The sequence below is a fragment of the Rhinopithecus roxellana genome, chromosome 10 (assembly GCF_007565055.1).
Source record: "Rhinopithecus roxellana isolate Shanxi Qingling chromosome 10, ASM756505v1, whole genome shotgun sequence".
Lineage (NCBI taxonomy): Eukaryota > Metazoa > Chordata > Mammalia > Primates > Cercopithecidae > Rhinopithecus > Rhinopithecus roxellana.
In genome coordinates, this window is record NC_044558.1 from 69,187,401 (window position 1) to 69,212,061 (window position 24,661).

A 24,661-nucleotide genomic window follows, 5' to 3' on the forward strand; every position below is an offset into this window, starting at 1 on the left:
TTGAGTTCTCATTTAACTATGCAACAGAATGTGTTTATGGGATGGTTTGCAAGTATTGACAGTTACCATGTCATATTAGTCATTTGGGATGTACAATAGATTTTTTTACATGTCAATTCAGTCTTTATGGTAAATGCTGAGTATTTAAGGGATTCTCCCCAACATTTATGAACTAATTCTGAGAAAAAATAGAGTAAAATCAAGTGTTGAGTTTTTTATTGTAATCTTTTTTTCAAAAATACACCCTTTCTCCTCAAAATGTTACTCTGGATGTGGAGGGGAAAAGTCAGAAAACATTAATATTTTGAAGATAGAAGGGACAGCACTTAGCATGCTATTTGGCACCCAGCAAGTGTGGTAGCTATAATTATTGACAGGGTCAAACATAACTAGAAGACCCCTCTGAAAAGTGCCAAGGATATCACAGGAACACTGACTTGATTTTGGAAGAGCTGGAGCAATCTTGACAGGCTCTGGCAAGTGAACAGCTTTCAGTGTCATCGCTGAATTCACCCTGGGTAACAGCTGAAGTGAGGACTTTCTTTCTTTGGCTTTATTCGACCTCTTGTTGGCTTATTCTTTTCATGTTGGTTCTAGATCCCATTCTTGTAGGCATCTATTCTTTCTCTTATTCTAGATTATCTGTCTATAATTCAATACCTACCAAGGTACTAACTGACAACTGAGGCATTAGACAACAAGGTTTTATGGTGTAATATGTCTCCTGTTTATTTTTATTTTTATTTTTTTGAGATGGAGTCTCACTCTGTCACCCAGGCTGGAGTGCAGTGGTACAATCTCAGCTCACTGCAACCTCCACCTCCCGTGTTCAAGCGATTCTCCCGCCTCAGCCTTCCGAGTAGCTGGGATTACAGGCACCTGCCATTATGCCCAGCTAATTTTTGTATTTTTGTGGAGACGGGGTTTCACCATGTTGGGTAGGCTGGTCTTGAGCTCCTGACCTCAGGTCATCCGCCTGCCTCGGCCTTTTGAAATGCTGGGATTATAGGCGTGAACCATTGCACCCGTCCTTCCTGTTGATTTTAATTCAATTCAATTTAACAAATATTTATTGCACTGCTTCTATTTTAAGGATGGGGATCACAGTATAACAGGGAAAGGAAAATGTCTATATAAATTATTACAGTAAAATAGGAACCAAAATTTTATTGTGAATCATGAAAAAGAAAATTTGGGACTTTATCTTGAAGAATGATTAGAAAACTAGGAAAATTGTGTCCTAGTCTATATATGACAAATTGTGGGTAATCATTTAACCACAAGCTAATTCTAAGAAGAAACAGAGTAAAATCAAGTATTGAGTGTTTTGTTGTTGTTTGTGTTTGCAAAAATATCTGAGGACTCTCTCTTAATCCTTGAATGTGAAGTCATTCTATTTTGAAGTACTTATTCTGGTTAAATTTTAATTTTAATTTAAAAAATTTATCCACCTGCATCAGATAATCATAACTTAGGGCCTTTTTGTGTCATTTGAGCATTTGTCTTACATTGCTTTTATTGACTTCATGAAATTTCTCATCTTTTGCTAGATTTCAGTTTCTAATTGACATTGCCGAGAGAGACATTAGTCTTAGGTGGAAACATTTTCTAAGCAAACAGCTTATTGCTGAATACTTTTGTTGTGGTGACTTTTGTTTCACCATATAAACTCATATTTGTAGAGACTTGGATATTCATCCTTGTACTTAAGAAGGATTAGTGAAGGAGCTGTTGGGGAAGAAAAAAGTACAGCATAGCTTCTCTCTCTCTCTCATGTGGCCAGCTGTCAGGAACTGGGCACTTGGGCACATATTCCCTGAACTGTTTTTGATGACGCCTCCGCGAATAGTCTTCATTCTTGGGAAAGTGTGACTAACCCAGGCAACCATGTGTCTCTCCCTACAAAGGAAATATATGGAAAGAAGACTGAAAATCACTGCTCTGAAAGGTCACACTGTATTCCAGACAAAGGGAAGGAATGATGGAGGTAATTCTGAGTTCATATTGATGTGCAGTAGCATTTAGGAGCACGGCTTGGGAGCTAGACATCTTCATCTACAGTCTTGGCTCCTTTACTAGTTGTATGAACTTGATCTTGTTAATTATTTCTGCCTCAATTGGCATAATAATAGTACTACTACTTAGGGTTGATGTGTGCATCATAGGAACAAAACTATGCCTGACTTTTACTAAACATTCACTAAATGTTAATTATTATTTTTATTTTGGAAATTAACTTATCAGAAGATCATGCTGTCTTGGACTTTTTAGAGGCTTTCAGGTAGAAATGCTAGATTTTGTGTAGGAGCTAAAGTATATGACTTTCATGTGCTAAAGGGAGGACAGGTGAAGGTCATCTGGGCTGGGGGAGAAACTGCCCCTAAAGCATATTCTGTTCTACCTTTGCTGTTTTTAGTTCTTAATGGGCAATAAAGGATATACGGATTTGGGTAGAAGTGGGTGAGGACAAATGGCAGATTAGGAGAGGAAGGAATTTAATCTGCCTTGTTGTACCAGTGTTTTAGAAGTTGGGGAGCATTGAGAAAACCAGTAAAGGAAGATTCAGGGCATAGATCCTCTCTACAGCAACCCCAACCTAATTACTTTTCAAGAACAATTAAAGCTTAGGTTTTGAGTTCTATATTGTGGGGATAAGTTTTAGAAGTTCTGAAAAACAAATGACACAATTGTTTTACCTGGCTCTGTTTGGATAACCTTGGTGTTCCTTGGTATTGATTTGATCTGTTGGTGGGAGCTGGTGGTGGAGGATAAGATTTCAGGGAACCTTGAGTTGTGTTTCAGGGGCCAGTGGAATGTTCCCAGATTGCCTGTGAGCCCTTTGTGAAGTGGGTTTATTTTTCCCTGCATTTTCTGTTACTTCTTTGGTGTTGTTTTTTGATTATCATTCTTGCATTACTACTTATTTCTACAATCTAAAGTCCTCGTGCTGATTTTGATTCCAGTAGCACCTGTAACTGTAGTCTTTAAATGATTACGTCTTTTAATGAGAATGTAGGTTCTCTAGGGAAAATGTCATTTCCCTCTATTTCTCTTGGTCACCAGCAGCTCTGTGCTGGCCTTCTTCTTTGCTGTTCTTCCTGGTTCCTTTTCCTGATGAACTCTTACATACCATTCAGGTAAGTTGTCACTTTGGCTACAAATTCTTCCTTTGGTGGAATTATTGTTTGTTACTTTTTCTGTGCTCTCTTAATATCCTCTGACATGATACCCACCACACTGTATTATAATTTTTTTGTGTGTGAAGTAATCTGATTACTTCTCCTTTCCTCCCTGTACCTCTTTGGTCCAAGCTACCACCCTCTCTCACTTGGATTACTCCACTAGCCTTCTAAGTAGTCTACCTGCTTACACTCTTGCTTGTCTGCAGTCTGTCCTTCACATAGTTGCCAGAGTGATCCTTTTAAAATATAATACATATCATGTCACTACTTTGCTTCAAGCCTTCAGGGGTTCTTCATTTCACTCAAAATAAAGACAGATTTCTTATTATGCCCTATAAAGTCTTACATGCACACTCCCACTCCCACCCTATTACTTTTCTGACCTCATCTGCTTCTCTCTTTCTTGCTTATTTTGCTTTAACTCCACTAGCATCCTTGCTTCTCAAGCAGGCCAGGCAGGTACTCTCGTGCTGCAGGGTTTTTGCACTGGCTGTCCACTGTGCCCTGGAATGCCCTTCCCCCAGACAGCTGCATGTTTTCCGCCTTACTTCCTTCAAACGTTTTTCTCGAATAATAAGTTTTTAATGAGGCCTCTAATGATCATAGAGTAAAATTTCAACTTGTCTTTTACCTCCCAAATATTCTTGATACCCCTTACTCTGGTCTGTTAGTTTCCCTAACATTTATTATTTACCATACTGTATAATTCATTTACTTATCATTTGAATTATTTATTGTTTGTCTCTGCTGCTAAAAAGTAAGCTGCATGAGGGCAGGGATTTTTTGAATGCTTAATTTACTGATATGAATCCCAAATGTCTAGCATAGGAGAGGAAGGAATTTAATCTGCCTTGTTTTACCAGTGTTTTAGAAGCTGGGGAGCATCTCTATATGTTTGTTAGATTAATATGCCTTGGGGCTTGAGTCTCTGCATTGTTTCTTCTTATAGCCTCCTGGCCTACCATGGTTGCACATATAATGTGCTTAGTAAACCCTTGCTAAGTGAATACTTGTGGCACTGAATTGAGCCCATTTGTTTTTGACAAATATGATTATTTTGGTGACTTTATGTTTTGTATTTATGTAACTTTAATGAAAGCTGAATAGCTCTTTCTAAAAATCAAAATACCCGCTTTCTTCTCTAGTCATAAGGAAAGGTAAGAGGGTGGAGAGGCATGGAAAAAATGGTAGTTCTGTTCAACTTTGAATAACTCCAAATTATCCTGAGAGGGTCCTTCTCCAGCCTATGATGAAGTGCGCCGCAGAGGAAATAACAGCATTTTGAAGAACCTGGACATCCTGAATGCTTCTTGATGATGAGAGTTTAAATTTTTAGTTTGAAGTATTGCAAATTCAACATTTAGCAGAGACACTCATATTCATATGACAGTCCTGAGAAACATTTCCAAGGCAGATAAAGATTAAGTTGGATTATTTATGCTATGGTACTTCTCCATTATTGCAAATAAGCCACACAAACTGGAGTGCATCCAGGGTACAGCAACCAGGGAGTTGAAAGGTTTGGAAACTTTGCCAGATGGGGAATGATTGAAAGACCTTAGAATTTTTAGCCTGTAGAATAAAATACAGTGCCAATGTGACAATTTCTCTAAGATTTGGGAAGGATAGTCATGTATAGAAGGACTTAGATTGATTTTGTGCTGTTCTAGAGCAGTAATTCCCAAATGTCAGCTTGATGATCAGTAGTTTATTGAATGCCTTGTTAAAAAGATTCTCTGGCCCTCCTAAATTTACTGAATCTAAATTTCTGGGGATGAATCCCAGGAATCTCCATTTTTAAGAAGTTTCCTGTGTTTCTGATGTTTAGCCAAGTTTGTGAACCATTGTCTCAAACTGAGCTCTCCAATACAGTAGCCACTAATCGCCGATTGCTATTGAATAGTTGAAATATGCTTAATGCAAATTGAGGAGTGATGTAAGTATAGAAATACATACTAGGTTCTGAAGACTTGGTATAAAATATAAAATCTCATTTTTATGTTGATTATATGTTGGAATAATATTTTGGATAGTGGGTTAAAGAAATATATTATTCAAATTAAAATCACTTGTTTCTTTTTACTTTTTTAAGGTGGCTACTAGAAATGTAAAATTACTTATGTGACTCATCTTTATGGCTCTTATACTTCTATTGGACAACACTGGTGTAGAGGGCAAAACTACGTCTATAAAAAAAGTTGGGAAGAGTCATTTTAAGATAAGTGCTTTCAACAAAGTTCCAAAATTTAAGTAGCTTTTTTTTGTTGTTGTTTTTTGGAATAGCTCTCCTTCTATCTGTCCATCTATCCAGTCATCCGTCCACCCATCCATCCATCCATCCATCCATCCATCCATCCATCCATCCAATAATCATGTCTCTAATAATACTTAAGTAGAGATTAGATAACTGTATTTTAGCAAAAATGTTTCAATGGTGTGTAGATGGGAGTTATATTAAATGATTTCTGAAGTCACTTGCATTTGGCCAGAAGTAAATTTCCTCTTTCCTTTTAGTTAACTTTTCTTTTTCTTGTAAACTCTGATGTCCATAACATCCTCTTTTTCATCTCTCTGACAATCTTTAACAGTATCTTCAAAACAGTTCCCTTCCAAAGAGCATCTTGGATTGTTCTAATGCTTTCTTTGCTACTGAGAGATATCCTGCCCTTTACTACTGTGCTGTACATTGTGCATGTTTTATAAATATGTATTCTTAATGGTAGTGATCCACTTTATTTCTTCCATGCACTGGTGTTTTAGTGTTTAATCTATTTGCTTGTCTATTTAAATTGAGAATCCGCTAGGCAAGCACTGTGTCTAATTCTGTTTGTACAGTCTAACACATTGTACTGATGGACCATTAAATGGACCAGAAAAAATGCCAAATAGATTAAGTATTTCAGAGCAGAATGTAACTTATATTTTTAGAACTTATTTAAATTTCCAGTGGTAATTGGTAGCTGAATATCTTTACTATGAATTGTGTTTGTTGACATATACTTGTAACTGAGCAGAGTTCTTCCTAGAGACTGATGGATTGCTAAAAAAAGGCATATAAAAATGTTTCCTTTAGGCTACCAATGAGATGCAATGCTCCTAGTAACTGAATGTTGAACCTGGATGTTTCCTGAGAGCCTGTTGACTTTGGAGGAGGACGTGTCCTTCACTGATGTATTCTTCTCACATTTCATCAGATTGCTAATTATACTATAAATATAGATTTATTTAAAGTATATGAGTACTCCAGAGAGGCAACTTATTTTATGACACTGTCATTCATATGTTTGTTCTTCCTTCTGAGACTGATTTTCAAAAGTTCTGTTGTAATGTAAGTATTAGTGTTATTGCTTTTTTTAATACTTTCTGTTCCCTGATGTTCAGAGTGAATTTTTATGTAGGATACCTAATAGATCATTTAATTTAACCAACTCAGGGAAGCACTGTGACTCTAGGCTTTATGTTTTTGCCTTTTAAATGAAGACAGAGATTTTTCACTCTGGGAGAAGAAATATCGTATCCCAAATAAAGGGGAGAAATGTTTAAAATGTCTCAAAGGAGGAATTTTCAGTCCAAATTTGAGTCTAAAGAATTCAGACTTGGGTTTGCCTGGGATCTTAATACACTAATGTTTCACTATTATTCTGAAGGAAAATGCATAGAAACAACTTTACCAATTTCCTTAAACTTAAAATCCAAAGGTCAGAAATTGGACTTTTAAAATTCCTAATTCAAATCTGGATTGTCTTCATTGAAATCTTTCTGAAGTTTATTATTAATTTCTATGAAAAACAGTAATCCTGAAGATACAGGACACTTTTAGGTTATACATCTTTATAAGACTATTATGTTATGGGTTGAAATGAAGACATATTTGAAGTTGAAATGCAGTGGATATAAGAACTTGATTGGATAAGAACTTGATTTGGAGCATGGGAATTCACAAGAAATGAGGCCTCTAAAGGGAAAGAAGAGAACACAGAGTAAAAGTATATTTATGGCCACTCACCTTGAAGACACTAAGCCTCTGATGTAGAGGTCAATTTTTTAAAAGTTGCTACAAAAATTTCATTATTCTTATCATAGGTGTCTCTCTACAACAAAGCATCTCATAGTACATTTTCATCCCTTTGCTGCTCTGGGTTCAATTTTTAATAATTGGGTTGCATTTCCAGGAAAATTGTGCAATTTAAATTGTTCTTTGATAACATACTTTCGAATTAGAACGCGTTTCAAAGACTAATGGGAAAAAATGAGCATTCACTCTGAATCATTGACCAGGCAGGAAACTGTCGAGTGGGGAGAACCCACCTATTTAATGGATGATTACTTATTGTTATTTTGGTCAGCAAATTAGTAAAGTCAGAGGGTGAAGTTGGGAAAATGCCAGTTAGCTTGTGGAAACTTGCAGGCTTATTTCTAAAACTTTTTGGGACTGATGTTAATTACACAGGCATCTGACAAGCAAAAATTGGGTTTTAAGTGAACACTATCTTAGCTGCCTCATGAAGAAAGGAGAGGGAATGTTTAAACTGTTCCCATTTGAGGGTAACAAAGGTTTTCTCTCAGGGGAAAAACACAGAATAGAGGTGCAAATGCTGAACTACCTCATTTTAGACTTTCTAAAGTTATGTAGCAACATGACAAATATGTGCTACTGGAAAATATTGTAGGAAAGGATTAATTTTCTTTTCCACACTGTCTTGATAGAAGAAGTCGGTAAGGAAAATCTAATTTGTTAACTTTTTTTCCAGCAGTGTATGTTGAGATATGAATCTGTAAAAATACATTCTTCAGATAATTAAATTGAGATACGGAATTTCAGGCAACAGGCTCAAGAAAAAGAGTAAATCAAATCCACTGTTGATATTGACAGTGAATGCATTTATATTTTAGTGGATTAAATGGACAGAACTCATTCAAAATAAATCTATAAAAATACAAGAGGGAACAATGGAAAGTGCAAAATAATTGTGATTTTTGTGTTCTTTTTGCAGAGATACTCGCTTTTAATTAGAGAAGGTAGAACCAAATGTACTTAAAAATAAAAGATCAAATACTTTTGAAGGGCAAAATCTGTTCTTATGGCATTGTAGGGTTTGAGCAAGAACAAGATATGGCATAAGACTCCACAAAACAGATTCAGCTGTCAGTATGTGACACATGAAAAGACCTGTGCACTGCTGGCTCTGGAACTTGGTCTCGCTGGTGCAGATTGTTGCCAACCTTGGAAACTGAAATAGGCCATTTCGCATATGGCACATCATCCCTCTGTAGGAGGAATGGGGTTTATAAATGTTAGTTGGCTACTATTCCCTCTTCCAGATAGACTGGTGAAGCATTTTTTGCATTTTCATTTTGAAAGCACTCTTACGTTTAGAGCTGTGGTTTAATTCTATCTTTAGCTATAGCTGTAAATTAAAAAAATTACCTGGTAGAAAGTAAAAATGACAGCAAAGTCATAAGCAAGATGCTAAAAAGGCTTGAAACAAGATCATACTTGACTTCATCTATATCATTCTATTTTTTATTTGTGCATATTTTGTTTGGCATGCAATCATGAAGAGTCCAAATTTCGACTGGTCTGAGGTTTTAGTACATTTAATGTTTCATTATTCTGAAAAGAAATGCATAGAAATGACTTTGTTAAATTCTGTAGGAAATTCTTCCTGAAGTTTAACCATTAATATTTATTTATAGATATGAATTCATTACGCCACTTGATTTATGGTAGAGAGGTGATAGTGGGTGGGTGAGTTTGGAAGACTAACCCAAGCAGATGTCATTACGGTTTCCAGTATAGTAGTGTGTTGACCAGATGGATTCAGGTGTTTCTATTATAAAGCAATCACTATTTAGAGTTCTCTTGTTGATTCTTTGAACAAAAAGGTAAATGTTGAATTACTTGATTGATATAAAATATATAGCACTCTAGCCTAGTTTCATTCATAGTTATTTAGGTATATACATATAATATAGATATTTTAAGTATCATGTATGTAAAAGAATCTTGGACTCCCACATCTTCCTAATTAGTCCCAAGAGCAAAATTTGTCTATTTCTTCTAATTCTTTCACCCGGATCCACCACTCTCCTCCTAAATTGCACTTTATGCTTCCTGATATCTTTGGCTGTTCTCTTTAACGTTGACATCTATGTTATCACTGTTGAGATTTTTGGGGTTTTTTTTGCAGTCTCTTTGGGAGCAGGTTCCATTTAATGGTATTGCAAAGGCTTTCATGGTATTGCCTATTTGTTCAAATTATTTGTTTTGTTGCTGGGTTTTTTTTTCTCTGTATTTCAGTTTGGCATATTTTGCAATGACTTTGAAGTGCTTTAGTTTCATAAACTTACTTTATGCAGTGAGCCCTACATAACTGTTTTAGTATATGTTTCTGATGTTAACTTTTTAAAAGAATTACTGTTTTGCATCGATGCCTTCTTTGATAAATGAAGGATAAACTCTAATTGACTGTAATCTTCAAAAATTATAACAATTTAAAAATAACAACTTGTTAACAAACCGCTAATATAGTTTTAGAGCAAATAAAAATATTTTTTAAATGGCTCTCCTGATTCTTTTAAAAGAAAAATTACCAGTAAGTGAATGGAATAGACATCCTTGTCACTCTGTCTCTAACACTATCTCATTTACACAGAGACTTCCTTTTCTACTTAATTCATTTTTGTATTGCTGGAATTTTTTTATAAATTTGCATTACTTGTATAATTAATTATGAAAAAATAATAATTAAAAAACTCTTTTTGGGTGCCTGTAGTCCCAGCTACTCAGGAGGCTGAGGCAGGAGAATGGCCTGAACCCGGGAGGCGGAGCTTGCAGTGGGTGGAGATTGCGCCACTGCACTCCATCCAGCCTGGGGGACAGAGCGAGACTCGTCTCAAAGAAAAAAACAAACAGACAAAAAAAAAAAAAAAAAAAACCCAAAAATCTCTTTTAGGACTACTAAATTAGAAGTTCTGTCCCTCAAAATTATCACTGTCCCTATGAAGTTATACCTGTCTACTCCGTATTTATAGCTACTTCCATTGAGGTATAATTAACATGCAATTAAATGGACAAATCTTGAGTGCTTAGTTTGATGAGTTTTCATAATTGTATACAATCAGATAACCGCTACCCAAAACAAGATTTAGTGTATTACCATTCCCAGGGAAAGTTCCATGTGCCCCTTTGTAGTCAGTTGCCACCTCTCCCCAACAATTAATCTCTGGTTTTTCATAAAATAGACTAGTTTTGCTATAGTTAGATTTTATACAAGTGGAATCAAGCAATATGCTTTTGTGCCTGACTTTTTTCACTTAAGGTAATGTCTTCAAATTTATTTATGTTGTATGTATCAGTAATACTCTTTTGTTGCTGAGTATTATTTCACTGTATGAATATACCACAATTTGATGATCAGTTTTCCTGCAATAAACACCTGGGTTTTTTTCTAGTCTTTGGCTATTGAATAAAGCTGCCATAAATATTCTCTAAAAGTTTCCTTTGGACATTTACTTTTATTCCTTTTGGATAAATGTCTGTGAGAAGAATTTTGGGGTTGAAGTATATTTAACTTTTTAAGAAACTTCCAAACAGTTCACCAAAATGATTGTATCATTTTGTACTGTTCAATACTCCTATATAAATGTCTGCGAGTTCTCAGTGTTTCTTGCAGTCTTTTTGATTTGATCCATTTTCATGGGTATGAAGAGATTTTTCATTTTGGACTTAATTTGTATTTTCCTGATGTCTCATGAGGTATTATTCACTGATCATTATATGTTTTCTATTTGTGAAGTGTCTGTTTAGTTGTTCTGAAAATGAGATTTGCATCTTTTTATTTTTGGTTTGTAGGATTTTTTCATTTATTATGAATGCATGTCCTTTGTTAGATATTTATTTTGTGGATATTTTCTCCCAGTTTGTGGCTTGTCTATTTTCTTCATGGATTTCTTTGATGAGAAGGAATATTTATTTTTAATGGAGTTGAAGTTATCATTATTTTTTGTTTTGTGGTTTGAATATTTTGTGTCTTGTTCAAGAAATCCTACATACATCTAATTTTAAAAAACCTTTAAAAATTTGTGAGTTCCTGTTTCCCAATGTGTAAATTCAACAGAAAGAAACAGACCTAAATAATCTTAAAATGTTAAAGTAGCCTGTCACAACATCGTTTTGCTTACATGGGCCAGGCAAGTAACATAAATGAGTTCACTCAACCAGATATGAGATTATGAGGGGTAGTGAGGTCAGTGGGTGAGTGGGAAGTACAGGCGTCACTTAGAGTTATTCAAATTCAAATTTGCATGTCTGTAGATGGGTGGGACACTTGGGAGTTACTGGCTTTGACCCTTGCCTTAAATAATTGTAATGTATTTTTAACAAGTGATTTTTTTGGTCCAGTGACTACTGCTTAAAGCATGAACTCTTTTTAGATGGGAAGTAGTGATCAGTCTATTGATTAAAAAGTCCAGTTTCTCAGCCTGCCTCCCCTGCCTTTTTTTTTATATAAAGTGATGACAGTTCATGAGGAGAGAGGTATGGTTTTCGTGACCTCATAACTAAAAGAAAGACTTGAGATCTTTGGGAGGAGTATTCTCTGGCTTCTCTCCAGGCGGGATGGGGGTGGGGAAGAAGAGGGTCTTGTCCTGTGTTCCTCTCTCTGCTGCTCTGGGGGTTGATATTCTTTGCCCACCTGTTGCTGTGTGTTCTGCTGGCACTTGTAGCTCAAGCCTATGATTGCTGTCCCTTGTTCACTGGATTTTTGTTAGCTCAATCAGAGCCCAGTGGCATCTCCCGGCCGACTGCCTTATCTTGGCTCCCATTGGTGCTATAGACCCTAGGGGGTCTGGTACTAACTCATATTTGAGCTTAGCCTGGGAGGTTGGTCCCTCTGCATCGCTTTCTTTCCCCCCCGCCCCCCCACCTCCTTTTTTTTTTTTTGAGACGGAGCCTCGCTCTGTCGCCCAGGCTGGAGTGCAGTGGCGCAATCTCGGCCGACTGCAAGCTCCGCCTCCCGGGTTCACGCCATTCTCCTGCCTCAGCCTCCTGAGTAGCTGGGACTGGGCGCCCGCCACCACACCCGGCTAATTTTTTTTTTTTTTTTTAAGTAGAGACGGGGTTTCACCGTCTTAGCCAGGATGGTCTTAATCTCCCGACGTCGTGATCTGCCCGCCTTGGCCTCCTAAAGTGCTGGGATTACAGGCGTGAGCCACCGCGCCCTGCCTGCATCGCTTTCTATAAAGCCATCTCACCACTTCTCCAGTGTCCTTTCTGGCAAGGTCCCCAGCCAAATATTGGGACAGGTGAATTTCAGGACATCCCCTCTCCTTAGCCTTAACACTGCTGCACTTCAGTGTTTACTTTAATGTGGCTATGCCCTAAGTTTATACAGTGCAGTCGCTACAGCCATCTGCTTTTTTTTTTTTTTTTTTTGTGAGACGGAGTGTCACTCTGTCTCCAGACTGGATGCAGTGGTGTAATCTTGGCTCACTACAACCTCTCCCTCCCAGGCTCAAGCGATTCTCGAACCTCAGCCTCCCGAGTACCGGGAGTGACAGGCATGCACCACCACACCCAGCTAATTTTTGCGTTTTTAGTAGAGATAGGGTTTTGCCATGTTGGCCAGGCTGGTCTTGAACTTCTGGCCTCAAGTGATCCACCTACCGCCTTCTCCCAAAGTTCTCCACTCTCTTTGACACTTACTGAATACAGCTCCCTCTCTCCAGGCCAAAACCCCAAGAGAGGGAAAAAAAACAATCTCTTCTCTTTGCTTATTTTCTTCATAACACTTCCTTTCCAGTCTTGCATGGAGTGGGTTAATTTTTTTTTTTTTTTTTTTTTGAACTTCACGCTTCTCTTTTCTGCTCCCTTGGTGTCATTGCGGAAGGAATACAAGGCTTTTTTTTTCCCCCCCCCATTTCTTCTGTACTGAGCCAAAATCTTTCAGGCAGAAGACTGCTTAGGCTAGCTAAGGTGAATGCATAGAAAGGCACATTAATAATTTATAAAATATTATCCCGGTTACACATAAGAAAATAGAAATAATTTCACTGTGTTAAATCTACTGTATTAGTCTCAGCCGTAAATAGTAAAGGGATATAGTAAATATATCCCTAATATAGTAAATTAGTCTCAGCAGTAAATAGTAAAAGGATATATGTGATTATAATACTTAAGGAATGTACACCTTGGTTTCGAAGATAGGATTAATAGAAGTAAAGCACACATTTAAGACAGACAATAATCTAATGCCCTTATTTCATGAGAGTAGGGTTCAAATATCCTATTTGTAATCCTGTTTGCTTCCTTACTGCACTGGTGAGGTTGGCATGGGGTGAATTGCTGCTCTGCCCATGGTAATAATGAGTCCCTTGCCCATTACTGTGGTCCTTTTTCTGTCCTGGCCTGTCAGCCTTGGAGCTACTGGAAGCATAGAATGTTATGCAATACTCTGAGTTCTGGTATCAGGCATTGTATAGTATGGAAGAAAACTTTGCCAGGCATTAATCAGCTGCTCTCTGTAACACTCCCTCAAGATATTCTGAGCTTGCAAAGCCACTTTCAGAAGTCCTGTGGCTGACACTGGCTTCGGAATATTATTGTTTATGAAATCTCAGAATGCCGCAGTATATGGATGGGTTGTTTTTAATTTTGGAAGGTTGTATAACTTAAAAAAAAAAACATTTGTATGTATCATACATAGAGAGCTCAAATGGAGATTGAAAGATCGTTTGGATAACTTAAAAAATTGGCAAGTACAAATATGTAGACTTGCATAACCATGTATGCTATTGGCATGGGAAAAAAACTAGAAAAAATATGTTTTAGGATTTATTTTGAATTGATCATCTTAATGGGTTCAGTTACTTACAATGAAATATCATAATACTTTTGCATATTGTCTGAAAGGGGAGAATTTGGAAGAAAAATTGCAATTTTTTCACCTGGAACCTGAGCTACTCCACTACTGCAGCAACTTAAAATGCAATAGGGTGCAGTAGCAACAATATTGACATGACAAATGATAATGGTTCCAGAGGAGCCGTGCTGATCAATATTGCTAGTGATCCATAAATGGAGGACTCTTTTAGCAGGGTTTGATATGATTAGACCACAGTGCACTAAAGAAGCCATTCCCATCTGCAGAGTCAAGAATCTTCATAAAAACAGAGCATCCATGTTGTTGCTGACACCATAGACTGTCTGGCAATGCTAGAATTTTTCCTTATTGTAAATGCATCATTAACTATGATGGCTCCAAAGAAACTTTTATGGTCTTTGGGGGTCAATAATCTCTAAATATATACTTGCATAGCGAACCACAGATGCTATGTGAACATTTTTACAGACATCTGGCCTGTAAGTTGTCTTTTAAATGGCCTTAAACCATGTGCATGGCCAAGTCAGTAACTTCAAGGGATGTACTCCAATCATTAGTCCAAATGGTTATTAGTGCTCCTGGTGTAAATGTTCCAAGTCCATTTTTATTATATTAGCATTTTCATAAGTCCAGAATGAGCAGTGCCTTAGTGTGGAGTGCAGGCCATTTTCTAATCTAAAGTCTTGAGTTTTGAAAGCCTTCAGGATTAAACTTTTGACATGAATAGTGACCAGGCAGTCAAATAAAGTGTACACCTTGGCTCAAAGACTTTCTCTGAAAGTGGAGGCAAATTGAATTTTGCTGCTTCAGGCTCTTTAGGATGACTCTCATGGGACCTGAGACCAGATATAATAATAAAACTCATTGACCTCTGGTTTTTGCCTTAGTACTGTGTGTGTGTATGTGCATGTGTTTATGAAAAATCTCTGGTTCACAAAGTTCTAAATCTTAACTGTTAGCTTTGGGTCATTTCCTTCACTTCAGAATACTTAGTTTCCATTGAATTTGAAATGAAGATTTTTACCTTAGGACTGCCTTTTACCCCAGCTTCTGTGTAATCAGAGCTGTCCAACCGAATAGTGTCATGGAAACATCCAATCCAATATGATAGCCACTAATCCTATGTGGCTGTTGAGCACTTGAAATGTGGCTAATGAGAATGAAGAACTGAATTTTAAATTTTAATTTTGATACTTTAGCTTTTATGTGACTAGTGGATTGATCTAGCCACTGTACACTATGCACTATACTGTACTGTGTTGAACAGTGCAGTTCTAAATGCTGTTCACCACTCCTGTCCCCTTCCATGTGCTTGGTGAACTTTAAGTCAGAAATTATAATACTTGATTAGCAAAGGCTATACTCAGTTAATGGGCACATCTGTGATGGGGAAGTCTTGTTTGACATGCATAACAATATAATAGGAAGGCCAGAGTTTCTAGGATAAAATTTGGAGCCTGTATTACTTAACGACAATTTCTAAAGTTATAAGTGGTCAAATACTTTCAATTTTTCTAGTTTATAAAGAAGGGAAGCTTAACCTAGATTGAAGAAACTTTATTGGAATTTTGGACTCTCATTATTTCCATTTTGGAATGGAAAATATTAAGGATTAAGAGGGTATGTAAAAAAATTCAGCAAGGGATAGGCTGAAATTATGTGGCAGCTTTCTGGAATTGAGATAATAGAATGATTATTAATTATAATTTTAAAAAATTAGATTCCTTTTATATTAATTGTGCACAATGATAAACTCTTCCAGGGTATTATCCTTCACTAACTGGAAAAAAGAAAAATGGAGATTTATTGTGATGAGGTCTCCAGAAATGACTACTTCCTACTAAATTAGTGATTTATTTAAGATTTTGAACTGGACTTTAAAATGTAGTGTACTTATATTTGTCCTCATCTGTTAGCATTTCTTTGAGTTCTAATTTATAGACAGTGAAATGCACACACACTAAGCACATAGCTCAAACCTGTGTATGCCATATCTCTTCACTGGTACTCCAACATTTCTCATATAAAAAAAATTTGAGCATGTTTGTGCCTCTTTCCAGGTGACCCCTGCCACTCCTCCTTCCCCATCCCCCAGCTTTGAGGAGGCTGATTTTTATAATTGCTTACTTTTGTATGTTGTAGTGCTTTGTCTAAATGGCATTAGAGAGTAGGTAATTTTTTTGTATCTAGATGCCTTTGTTCTCCATGATGTTTTTGAGATTCATTCATGCTGTTATGCATCTGAAGTTTGTCACTTTTTATTGCTAAGTAATAAGTCATTGTATAAATATATCCCAACTTGTTTTTCTCTTCTTTTGTTGATAGACATATAAGTGTTTCCAATTTGCTATTGTTTGAATGTATCCTCTCTAAAATTCAGGTCTCACTAATGTGGTAAAATTAAGAGATAGAATCTTTCAGAGATGTTTAGGCTGTAAGGGTTCCTCCCTTGTGAATGAGATTAAGACTCTTATAAAACAGGCTTCATGCAGCATTCTACTCTTTTGCCCTTTCACCTTTTGCCACACGAAGTCAGAGAATTCCTTTCCTCCAGATGCTGCAGCAACAAGGCGCAGTCTTTGTTTTTTGTTTTTTTGAGACAGGGTCTCACTCTGTCACTCAGGCTAGAGTGCAGTGACACAATCACGGCTCACTGCAACCTCTGCTTCCTAGGCTCAAGCAATCCTCTCACCTCAGCCTCCCAAGTAGCTGGGACCACAAGTGTGAGCCACCACACCTGGCTAATTTTTGTATTTTTCATAGAGGCAGGGTTTCACCACGTGACCCAGGCTGGTCTCAAAACTCCTGGGCACAAGCAATCTGCCTGTCTTGGCTTCCCAAAGTGCTGGGAGTACAGGTATGAACCACCACGCCAGGTCAAGGCGTCATCTTTGAAGCAGAAAGCAGCTCTCACCAGACAGCCAAACCTGCTGGTACCTTCATCTTGAACTTCCCAGCCTCCAGAACTATGAGAAAACAAATTTCAGTTTTTTATAAATTATTCAGTCTCAGATATTTTGTTATAGCAGCACAGAACAAGTCTTTTCTGAACGTATGCTTTCATTTTTCTTGGTAAATACCTAGAAGTAGAATAGCTGGCTTATACGGTAGATGTATATTTAGTTTAATAAGAAATTACTCACTGTTTTCTTAAGTTTTACCATTTTATATTCCCACCAGCAATTTCTCAGAGTTCCAGTCATTCCACGTTTTCCCTTGCAACTGATTCTTTAATTTTGTCATTCTAATCAGTGTATAGTGGTATCTCCTCTGGCTTTAATTTGCATTTCTCTGACAGTAAATAATGTTAAGTACTTTTTCATGTGTTTATTTGCCATTCCTGTAGATTCCTTTGTGAAGTTTCTGTTTAATTATGTATTCTACTTTCTAAAAGGTTTTTTTTTTTATTGTTGAGTTTTAGGACTTTTTTTTTTTTTTCATATTCTAGTTACAAGTTACCCCTCCACTTCCCCAAATAAAATATTTTCTGTCATATGTAGCTTGCCTATTTGTTTTCTGAGTGAAGTCTTTTGATGAACAGAAGTTTTGGTTTCCTAGGGCTGCTGTAATAAATTACCACACACTTAGTAGCTTAAAACAACAGAAATGTATTATCTCATGGAAGACCAGAAGTATGAAATCAAGGTGTTTGCAAGGCTCCCTCTGAGGAATGCTTTCTTGCCTCTTCCTAGCTTCTGCTGGCTCCTGGTAATTCTTGACACTCCTTGGTTTATAACTGCGTCATCTCAATTCTTGCCTCCATCTGCACATGGCCCTCTTCCCTCTGTGTATGTGTCTGTCTCTGTATGTCTGTTTATTCATATGGCCTTCTTAAAAAAAGTCATGAATTTGGGGCCCACCCTAATCCAGTATGATCTCATCTTGTTATTTGCAAATAAGGTCACATTCTGAAGTTCCAAGGAGCATGAATTTTTTGGGGGACACTGTTTAACCCAGAGCACTTATTTATTTTCTTAATGAAGGCTTTTGATGAACAGAAGTTTTCCATTTTGATGAAATCAAGGTTATCTATTTTTAATTTTATAGCTGCTTCTTTCTGTGCTCTAACAAATCTTTGCCTATACCAAGTTCTCAGAGATATTGTCCTGTACTTTCTTCTAGAAGTTTTTTGATTCTACCTTTAATATTGAGATTTGTAATACATTTTGAATCAATTTTTGTTTTTATAGTATGAGATGAAATCCAAAGATGATTTTTTTTCTGTATGTATATCCAATTGTTCCAGTATGGTTTATTGAAAACAATATCCTTTCCCCATTGAATTTATTTGGTCGTTTGTCAAAATCTATTGAACATGTAAATATGTCTCTGTTCCTAGACTCTCTGAGCTATTCCAATACCACACTATCCTGGTTATTACGAACTTATAATAAATCTTGAAATCAGGTAGTGTAAGGCCTTCAACTTCCCTTACTTCCTTCTTCTCTTCCCTTCCCTTTCTTCTCTTCCTTCTTTTCCTTTCCCCCTTCCTTCCTTCCTCCCCCCTTCCCTCCCTCCCTCTGTCCCTTCCTTCCCTCCTTCCTTGCTTTCTTCTTTCCTTTCATTCATCACTTTCAAAGTTGTTTTGGCTATTGTAAGGCCTTTGCATTCTATTTAATTAAGTTACCTTCCTTTGAAGAATGCCGTTTTCTTTTTTTTCTGTCAGGCAGTCATTTTACTGGAAGGTTATCCTTATTCTCTTCAGGCTTGGTTTAGGATTTGTTAAGGTGGCTAGAGGAGCTAGAGTGACTCCATTCCTAAGGCATGATCTTCCTGGGAGTGAATTCTCTGGGTGTTCAGAGAGGTTGCTCCAGTCTGGATGATCATAATCCAGTGTCTCCCAGTACTATGTGAGCCCTGGAATCTCTGTTCAGCTTATAGCCCAGGAAATGTTTACCGCCAGTCAACTAGAGTCTTGCACTACACATACACACCTTAGCCATTGGTCATATTTGGGAAATGTATAGAGTTCTTGGGGAACCCTATGCAAGATTACTAGAGCTCCTCCTCTACACATTTTTCCTCTGCTTCTCTGTGGCTTCTAGTTTGAAAAGTGTCCCTGCGTAGAAAGCCAAAGTTCTTTCAAGGATCATAGCTATGTGATTGTTTCCCAATGCCTTAAAATAGTTACTTTCCATATCTTGCATAACTTTATAGTTTCATAGAGTGGAAGGTAAGTCTGATAGCCATTAATTCATTATGTCTGGGACAGGGTGCCTGTGCTGTCCCTTTGTGAGGAGGTATGTAAATAGGATTACCAGTCAATTAGATTCTTGAAAGCATGTGATATTTAAGGATTTAATCTATAGAAAGTTGATTTGATTTACGTAATTTAGAAATAAGGCAAGTGAAAAGGACATGGGGTACACTTAAAGAAGCTGAGTTACTTCTGGTAACCAGGGAGGTTGAAGCAATTTTGAAATGCCATACTACATAGCCTGCCAATTTCTGCTCTTTTCTATCCATTGTACTTTTAACTAAAAGGTTTCTGAGATATTGCACAGTGCACAAGGTGTGCATCAGTCTACTGAGTTTTAAACTGTTGAATTTTAATAAAATTATTATGGTTTTCCTCAGTAGATCATTATGCCAGGCAACAAAGAACACTATTTTCAGAATATTAAAAATACCAAATGTAAGGGTCTATCTGCCATAATGTTTTACAAAACTACTTGTTATCTTCTCAAAGTTAGACACATAAACAACTACCATAGGAAAACATGTTCAGCATTTTAAAAGACATCACTTCTCCATGTATTTGACCTATTTCTACCTTAGGAAAAGAAGAAAGAAAATGAAATGCAACATGTCCTATAGCACTTTTGATTTACTCATAGTACAATTTGTTTTAAGCTATAGATATGTAGCCAAAAATGGTTGAAATTTCTGTGGTTAGGAAGTGCCTATGTTTCTTTGCTTACTCTGGGTTTGTTAAGAACCAATCAATACAGCATATATTATGCCTTTTTTTTTTTTTTTTTTTTTTTGAGACAGAGTCTCTCTCTGTCATCCAGGCTAGAGTGCAGTGGTGCATCTCTGCGCACTGCAAGCTGTGCCTCCCGGGTTCACATCATTCTCCTGCCTCAGCCTCTCGAGTGCCTGGGACTACAGGTGCCCGCCAGCACACCTGGCTAATTTTTTGTATTTTCTTTTTTTTTGAAAGAGAAAAAGAGCCTTGCTTAGGAAAGTACAAATAAACTTCAAAGCAACGCATATGTATTTTGTACCTCCTCTCGGCCAGTATGGAATTTAACTTTTTGGTTATAGTGGCCCTTTAAAAAGGGCCACCATATGAAATGTCTGGGATTGTTTAGTCAGTATATCTCAACCAAGTGTATTGTATAAATCTTTTTTAAAGGAAAAAAGATTCCTCACATGATGTATCTATACATAAATTATTTATATTATATTGTTAAGTTACATGAATGTAAAACAAAGTATTAATTTCTTGCATATTTACTTTAAATAAAAGCAAATTTATAATTTAGATATTAATACAAACAAATCTGTAAATACAGATTAGTAACATTAGTTTAGTATGGTGAATGATGTGTTGGTGAAAACCTAAACTGTTGCTTACAATATAAATATGGTGGTGACAGCTAGGATGCAGATTCTTTTTTTGTTTGTTTATATGTAATTTAATTTTTTCTTCAACTTTTAAGTTCTTGGGTACATGTGCAGGATATGCAGGTTTGTCACATGAGTAGTAACCATGTGCTATGGTGGTTTGGTGCACAGATCAACCCATCACCTAGGTGTTAAGCCCAGCATCCATTAGCTATTCTTCCTGATGCTCTCCCTCCCCCGCAACAGGCCCTATTGTGTGTTGTTCCCCTCAGTGTGTCCATGTGTTCTCATCATTCGGCTCCCACTTATAAGTGAGAACATGCGGTGTTTGGTTTTCTCTTCCTGCGTCAGTTTGCTAAGGATAATAGCTTCCAGCTCCATCCATGTGCCTGCAAATGACATGATCTTGTTTCTTTTCATGGCTGCATAGTACTCCATGGTGTATATATGCCACATCTGTATCCAGTCTATCATTGATGGGCAGTTGGGTTGATTCAATGTCTGCTATTGTGAGTAGTGCTGCAGTGAACATACGCATGCATGTATCTTTGTAACAGAGTGATTTATATTCCTTTGGGTATATACCCAATAATAGGATTGCTGGGTCAAATGATATTTCTAGGATGCAAGATCTTTTAAAACCAATCCATTCACTGGTGGATGACTCAATTCTTCCATCACATTGCTGTGAATACTGCAAAATCTTTCTTCTTATAGGGAAGAAAGTGATATATTAATAACTTGCCCATCCTTGGCTTGAAGCCATCATTTATGAATGTTATTTACATGCATCTTTTTGCATTTGTCTGTGACAATTAAAATAGTATTGCTGAGGTAAATGAAATTATAAGCAAAAATACAAAGGCAGGCTCTGAAATTTCATGATAGTCCTCCTTTGGAAGGTGATCTTTTAAATATTCAAGAGTGTATTAATACTAATATTTTAAAAGGTACTATCATAACAAGTCACAAACTGCTGTGATTTTTGTAGGTAACCTACAGACTCTTAGGAATGCATTCATGCAAATACAGATTAACAAACACTTTTGAAGAATGGATTTGAGAAGGCAAAGATTGGATATAGGGAGACCGGAAGACTATTGCAGCAGTCCAGAAGTGGGCTATTGAGAGCTTGAACTAGAGTGGAAGTGGTGGAAAATGGAAAAGAGAGTCAATAGATGGTGACTGATCACTAGTCCCAATATTCCAGTGTATTTGAAATATTTTATTTGTCATTCAGTCATTTATGTCTTCATTTGTCCATTTGTCACTGGGGAGACCACCTTCTGTGATGATTACAAATCTAATTTTTGTTACCTGTCGTTTCCTCATGGGATTGTTGAATGAGATAAAAAATGTAAAATCTTGGTCATTGTAAGTTCTCAGTAAATGGGTGCTATTACTAGTCTACCCACATTTATCATTTTAAATTATGTCTGAAAATGGGCTAAATTGGGGTAGATAAATCTTGAGGACTGTCCCCAAGAAACTCACAGTGTAGTGAGAGAGATTGACATGAAATCGAGTAAATAACTTGCAATACAGTAAACTTGTGGAGACAGCACTCAATATACTGACACTCTGAGGAATAAATCACCAACTCTATCAACTTGTTGGGGTCTTTAGGACTGCTCCCTCAATCAAGCAAGGTGTTTGACTGAGCAGGAACTTGGAAAGCATTTAGGTGCTAATTTGACAGGCCAGTGAGATAAGGGAGGATATTGCAGGCGGAAGCACAGCAACTGCAAAAATATGGGGAGTTCAAGAACTTGATGCATTTGGAGGCTTGCAAGTGGTTTGGTGTAGGTAGAATGCAGCACGCATGTGGGAGAGTGGCCTGGGATGAAGTTGAAAGGATAGTAACAATTAGATAATACTGAATTCTGAGAATCAGAATGAAAACCTGACCTGAGGCATCTGTCTTGCAAGTTGTGACACTGGTCATGGGAAGAACTGAGAAAGCCTTGGGAAAGCAGTGTAACTAAGCCCAACTGATAGAAAAGCAGTCCAAAACTGTGTTCCCAGATGGCAGAAAATAGTGTTATCATGGGTGTGAAGAACAGCATTCTTATGGTCTTTTTCGGTGGAGTCATTACAAAAACTTTAAGATCGTAACCTTGACAGCAAACTTGAAGGAACGATAGTCCTCAAGGGAACACTTCACTAAATTGTTTTAGAAATTAGAAACAAAATTCTAACAGATGAAAAATATTGGAATTAGATAATTACGTCACATTTCATATTAGTATTTCTGCATAAAACTGAGAGCCATTTTTGGAAAGCATTTTTATTATTATTCTTAGGATAGTGCAAAATTTTCCTGGTTTTATACACAAATGCTCATATTCTTAATTAATATTAATGAAGAGTAATCTTATGGATATTTAAACCATTGATCTGGGTCACTATTACAAATAATTCTTTTTTAATGAATTCTATTGCATGTCGTTTGTATATACAGGTCATTTTTATTTCTTCCAACATAGTTTTGTTTTTATTTATCACCATTATTATAAGCAGCATGAAGATATAAATATAGACTGATTTTCCTGATAATGACTATAATGCCTTAATTTTCTTTATAATTTTTGTTTGGGGTTGCCAAGTTTGCCAAGGGGCACATCAATATTCTGTAGAAGCATAATTAGTACAATGGTATATAACAGTCTTTCACAGATAGTATACAGGAATGAGAGAATTTTAGAAAGATCATATGAGAACAGGAATGGTGTAGTATAAATTCACCTGTGTGGCACAGATTGAAGCATGCATGGGGAGGTGTGGGAGATGCACAAAATTAACCCCCCTCATTACACCATGCAAATTGCCATCTTGCAGTCATCAGGTCCTCCTCCTTCTCAGATGCTGAAGCTGGGCTTCCAGACCAGCAGAAGAAAATGTCATAGTTCAATGTATTCTCACTTAGCTGATGAACTCACTTACAGTTGTGGCTATTAAAAGATGATGGTCTACATGTTGAAATGACTGTTTATATGTGTTTATATTAGTGAAGTGTTCTATACTTCCCCTGACTTTTCTTTACTCATAATATAATAAAAATGTCAGTATTCTAGTTCTGCTGGAAGAGCTGTAGACATATCTGGTTACCTGGCATTGAGGGTTTGGCTATTTATTTATCCACATTGTAATAACACACCAATTCGAATACAAATTATCAAAATGTGTGTGTGCTTCTATACATGTGTGAGAGATCTATTAATCCGGCATTTATTACGTTTCAAGCACTGTTCTAGGTAGTTTATATATATTAGTCCTGACCATGACCCTGTGTACTATTATTATTATTCCCATTTTACAGATGGGAACCAAAGTAACCAGGGCCTAGCAAGGTTAAATAACTTGTTTAAACTAGAAAATGATGGAACTGGCATCAAAATGTAGTATACACTGACTCTAGAGTGTACACAATTATTATTTCAAATGTAGGTACATTTGTGTGACAAGGGACTGATATTCAAAATTTGTCTATTACCTAAATGATTCATATTGACATTTTTACTCACCATTCAAAGCATCCTCTGTTGACATAATTTCAGACACCTTTTTGTGCATTGGGAAACACCACGGTACCAAATTTTGTTACCATATTTCTCAGTGGGGTTTGTTACCTTTAATAATGGATATTTTCATGATGCATCTTCTAAGAGACAGGTAGGATATAGGATTTGAAATTAAACCCCCTGGACTTCAGTTTCTAGATAAATTTTAAAAGTGAGAAAGGTAAACTCTATGGATTGTGGTTTGCCGATGTTGTTATTAGAGTCCATTCTTCCATGAAGTAGCTTGGCAACATTACAATCAAGGATTCCCCCGTGCAGGTTTCACAAAGGCCATAGTTCACATCTTTAGAAGCTGTTGTACGGTGATTTTGTACTTCTACTTTAAGATGATTTCAGGATACTATAATAAAACTGGCACAACATAAGTCTTTAATGCCACATAAAAATCAGAATTGATTTAATGTAGAAATTAAAGCTATTTTTTAGTTCAGTAAGGTACATTGCT

General features: G+C 36.7%; 1 protein-coding gene across 4 annotated transcripts in view; it reads left to right on the forward strand.

The window, feature by feature from the left end:
* The window catches only part of NELL2 (neural EGFL like 2), a 388,158-nt gene that overhangs the window by 17,712 nt on the left and 345,785 nt on the right, over nucleotides 1–24,661 (forward strand). The gene's annotated exons all lie outside the window — the stretch shown is intronic.